Source organism: Eublepharis macularius, chromosome 1, assembly GCF_028583425.1.
Source record: "Eublepharis macularius isolate TG4126 chromosome 1, MPM_Emac_v1.0, whole genome shotgun sequence".
NCBI classification, from domain to species: domain Eukaryota; kingdom Metazoa; phylum Chordata; class Lepidosauria; order Squamata; family Eublepharidae; genus Eublepharis; species Eublepharis macularius.
The window spans coordinates 242,088,654-242,093,866 of record NC_072790.1 but is presented as its reverse complement, the minus strand read 5'-3'; the positions used below and the strand labels follow the sequence as shown (position 1 = coordinate 242,093,866).

At 41.4% G+C, this 5,213-nt stretch overlaps 1 pseudogene; it reads right to left on the bottom strand.

Annotated features, from left to right (window-relative positions):
• Positions 1-735: 735 nt before the first annotated feature.
• On the bottom strand, positions 736-4,790 carry LOC129325598 (prefoldin subunit 5-like; annotated as a pseudogene).
• Positions 4,791-5,213: the final 423 nt, after the last annotated feature.

Genomic DNA, 5,213 nt, shown 5'->3' with positions numbered 1-5,213 from the left:
AGTGATTTCTATTTTTAATAAAAGCCCTTTTGGATCGAACATCTGCTTTTTTATTAGAAAAATTCTCTAGAGGGCAATCCTCATATTCATAGGTGGAGATCTTACTAAGTTACTCGCCTCTTGCTGCCTCTCCTTACATGCTAATTCTCTCAACTCCCAAGGAGATCCCCCATTTCAATATCAGTTGGAGTATTGGCAAAGCACAGGACAATGGATCCGCTGGATCAAACAGCCCCTGCACTTTGAGGGTTGCTTCTCCAGGATGCCAGCTAGGGAGTGTGGGATGTCAGATGATGTACTATTGGTCTGGTGTCACCAGGGAGTCCCTGCCACCCAGAGTGAAGCTTGCAATGGCCTTGCCAAGGTACGTACCTTTCTACTTTACCCCAGATCCCCTATGGGGACCCTGATATATGTGGAGTGAGCTGCCCAGTCTACATATCTCACCCCAGTGGATCCCCTCAAGGCCTCAAAACTGCTTTAAATTGTAATTCCACTTGATTAGTTTGTACAATTCCATCTTCACATGACAAACATTTTCACAGGGTTAAAATTAAGAACAGCCACACATTATTGCAAGAATTACAACCACCCCAGGCCTACTTGAAAGCCCACTATTTTGAGCAGAGCACATGAATGTGATATTAAGCCTAGAAAACCTTACTATCTTGAGGATATGTCACAAAATGTTGAATGTTAAAGTGCATGGGAGCACACGTGTGTCTTGGTGCTTGGCTAGGCCTTTGTTGCTGTTGTCTGGCAAGCCCACACAGCTGTTAGCTGCTGAATCTTCTGGCTCATTGTTTCCACCACAGCTTGCTTCATTGCATGTTTCTCCTGCAGTGCTGGTTGGATTTTCTCCATCTGTTTTGTCAGGAAAACGATGTTCCTTTGGAAGAGGTCTCTGCCATCTTCCACAGACTTTTTCTACATAATAACTGGTTCCCACATCTATTAGCACCTGGCCAGTGTCAGAGAGCTTTCCAGGGATGTACGTAGAAGTGGAGAGTGGGACAAACAGCTCTTTACCTTCGTTGCTTTTATTCAGTACAGTCAGACAGTCCTCTGCTTGCACCTATTTTGTCTAATTGAGCAATGGATGAAGAAAAGAACTCCACTTCCTGGTCTAGCTGTCTCTTCAGCGACTCCAGCTGAGGCAAGGGCAGATCTGAGATGTTGACTTGCTGTGCTATCTTGCACCTTAAGTTGTGAAGAACCACTCCGTAACGCCATTGGCACCCCAAGGGAGGAAGAGATGGAAAGTGTTTTGTTTCTTCAGCTGCTGCTCCAAGAATGGCCGCAAGAAGTCAGGCCCTGCGTGCACTCTCCCTTTGTGGCTTTTGTCACGACTCTTTGGCTCCACCCCTTCCTCATTCCCTGGCAGAAATTCATTCTGTTTTAGTTATATAATTCCTCCATTATACAATTATCTGCCAGAAATAAAATTAGTTAGGTTCTATCCTTATAATTCTTATAATAACACCTCTATTACTTAATACTATATATAGTAATCAAATAAAATAGTTGCTTAGAATTTCTCATTTAACTTTCCTCCTCCCGGTAAAGTCACTTCCCTCTTCTTTTGTTGTATTTCAGTAATTTTCAAACTGCCACAGTTCTCCTCCCACCTCCCATTTTTTCACCAAATATTGCTTCAACTTTTCCCAATCCATGTTGAACTGTCCTGGATCAAGGTCTCTCAGTTTCCTTGTCATTTTGTCCATTTCCGCCATGTACAGCAATTTGTAAATCCAGTCCTCGATAGTTGGCACATCTTGTACTTTCCACTTTTGCGCATACAAGAGTCTAGCCGCTGCTGTCATGTAAAATAACAATGTCCTGTATTGTGCTGGAATATCCTCCATTCCCAAGTTCAGTAGCAGGAGTTCTGGGTTCTTATTAACTTGAAATTGTAAAATCTCACTTATCACTCTTATTAATTCCCCCCAGTACTGCCTAGCTACCTCACAGGTCCACCACATATGGTACAAAGATCCTTCATGCTTTTTACATTTCCAGCATTTATTAGACATGTGCAAATTCCCTAGCGCAATTTTCTTTGGTGTCAAATACCAACAATAAATCATTTTATAGACGTTCTCTTTAATATTAGTGCATGTCGTGATCTTCAACGTATTTTTCCACAAGTATTCCCATGCCTCCATTGTTATTTCTTTGTTAAAGTTTATAGCCCTTTAACTGTTTGCACTTTAACTGTCTCATCTTCTGTGTACCTTTTTAACAACACTTTATAAGTCTTAGAGATTTCCTTTTTATCCTCTTGTAAAATTACCTCCTCTAATTCCGAATTCTCCATTCTTACCCCTCCTTTCGCACAGTCCGAGTTATAAAGATCTCTAATCTGTCTATATTGAAACCAATCGTAGCTTGGAGACAACTCATCTTGCGTCTTTATTCTTAGTTTAGAAAATTCTATTCGTGTTATCTCCTTGTACGTTAAGCACTGTTGTTCATTATTGATAGTTCTCGGGTCTATTACTTCGTAAGGAACCACCCAGGAGGGAATTCTTTCTTGTAGGTAATCTCTATACTTCTTCCAAATTGTGAAGAGGCTTCTCCGAATGTAATGGTGTAAAAACATAGAGTCTGCTTTGACTTTGTCATACCACAGATATGCATGCCATCCGAATATTTTTTTATATCCCTCTAAGGCCAGTAATTTGCGGTTTTTCAGCATCATCCAGTCTTTCAACCACACCAAACAGATTGCATCATAGTAAAGTCTTAGATTGGGCAGTTGCATTCCACCTCTCTCTTTTGGGTCCTGTAATACTTTCATTTTCACTCGAGGCTTCTTGCCTGCCCAAACAAAGTCCGATATTTTCCTCTGCCATTTTTCAAACTGCTTAGAGTCCCGAATAATTGGTATTGTTTGTAACAAAAACATCACTCTTGGCAGCACATTCATCTTAACTACTGCAATTCTTCCCAGCCATGACAAATTCAATCTATTCCATTTAATCAAATCTTGCTCTATCTGAGTCCACAGTTTCTCATAATTATTCTTGAATAGATCTATATTCTTTGCAGTCAGTTCAATTCCCAAATATTTCACCTTACTTGTTACTTCACAGTCTGTTATTTCCATTAGTAACTGTTGTTTTTGTTTGGTCATATTTTTACATAATATCTTTGACTTCTTTTTGTTTACATAGAATCCTGCCAAATCTCCAAATTCCTTAATTTTCTCTATTACCTTTGGCATGTTCTCAATTGGGTCTTCCACAATTAACATTATGTCATCTGCAAATGCTCTGACCTTATAGGAAAAATCTTTTATTTTTATTCCATGGATTGCATTATCTTCTCAAATCTGTATCATCAATATTTCCAAGACCAAAATAAACAACAGTGGAGACAACGGGCAACCTTGTCTTGTACCTTTACTTATAATCAGTTTCTTAGTCACCTCGTCATTCACTACAATTGCTGCACTCTGGTCTCTGTAGATTTCTTTCACTGCTCTTACGAATCTTTCCCCCATTTGTAGCTGTTCCATAGTGGCAAACATAAAATCCCAGTTCAAATTATCAAATGCTTTTTCAGCGTCCACAAAGAAGAAACCAACCTCCTTGTCGCAACACTTATCATAGTATTCAATAGCATTTATAACTGTCCTTAAATTGTCTTTGATTTGTCTGTTTGGTAAAAAAACAGCTTGTTCCTCCTCAATAACTTCGGATAGCCATCCCTTTACTCTTTCCGCCAATATCTTCGCAAAAATTTTATAATCATTATTGAGTAACGAAATAGGTCTATAATTTTTGACGTTAGTCAAATCTTGTCCTTCTTTAGGGATCAATGATATGTTAGCTTCACTCCAAGTATCTGGAATCCTTTGATCCTTCAAAACACTATTGATCACTTCTTTTAGGCAACATCAAAACTTGACTATCGTAATGCACGGTACTTAGGATTCTCATCTTAGTTAAGTCTGAGACTCCAATTTGTGCAAAATGCTGCATTGCAACTGTTATCAGGAGTGAGCAGGAGAATGAACATCTCCCCCATTGTGCAGTCACTCCATTGGCTATTACATACAAAACTCTTCACATCCTTGGTCCTGCATACCTACGGGACCACCTCCCTCCGTATGTTCCTCCACAGCAGCATTGCTCATCTGAACAGGGTCTCCTGCAGGTGCCAGCCTGCACACGGGCAAAATCAACAACCTCCCATGCATGTGCTTTATCTGTGGTGTTCCCTACCCTGTAGAATGGCCTGCCTGAGGAGGTCAGGAGAACCTCCACTCTCCTGTCTTTCTGCAAAGTATACAAAACCAAACTATTACAAAAGGCTTTTTACTCCGCTAGGAGGGCTGTATTGTAGGGAAGTGTCTCTGATGCTTCGTTAGTGAGTTAGGGACCATAGACTTCACCCTCATGTTTCTAAGATATTTTCTATTGCTTTACACATGTACTCCTACGGATTGTCAGAGGCTAGCATCTGCCATTGTCATGCCAGAATGGGAGAGCTGGAGGTTCCCATGAGCTGACTGTTTTCACAAATCTGCTCCTAGTGCTGGGAAAAAAGTCTAAGTGCCATTGGAGGCTCCAAGGCTCTGTACACAGTTCCCAGCAGTTCCCAGCAATAAGAGGGGAGGGATTTATGTGTCTATGCTTTTGTAGTGCCTTATTCTGAATAAAGACCATGGTAGGATGTCCATTGTAAGATTATAATACTTGACTTGTTTAATAAAGCTTTGCATATTCTGTGGAGACTTACGGAAATGTGTCTTGGCTTTATCCTTACAGTTTGTCCAGAACCATCATCCTATTTTCTGTGGTCTTAAAATCAGAGTATCTGAACCCCAGTGAACCCTGTTAAATCCTGCAACTTGAGCCACAGCTGGAAGAGTGGATACCGGGACTGCAGGGCTGTCAGAGAAGGAGCCTGGACCAAAAATCCCACAGAAGAACATGGGTCCAATGTGGGAGCACTGGAGCGAGTGTGGGAACTGGAGCTAGTGTGAGGCTCCACACAGGAGTTTCCTAGCAGCCTATCAACTATAGCAGCTTGATGGAGGGGATGCTGGTGCGGTGGACCCTGAGAGTAGCATCTGCCTGGAGGGAATGGGAAACGAGATATCGTCAGAGGGCTCAACTGCACCAACTGAGTTGCATTGCGGAAGGACTGTTCCCAGACATGAAAGAGGGGGGTGAAAAGCTACTGGAAGAGAGGGGAATGGCAGG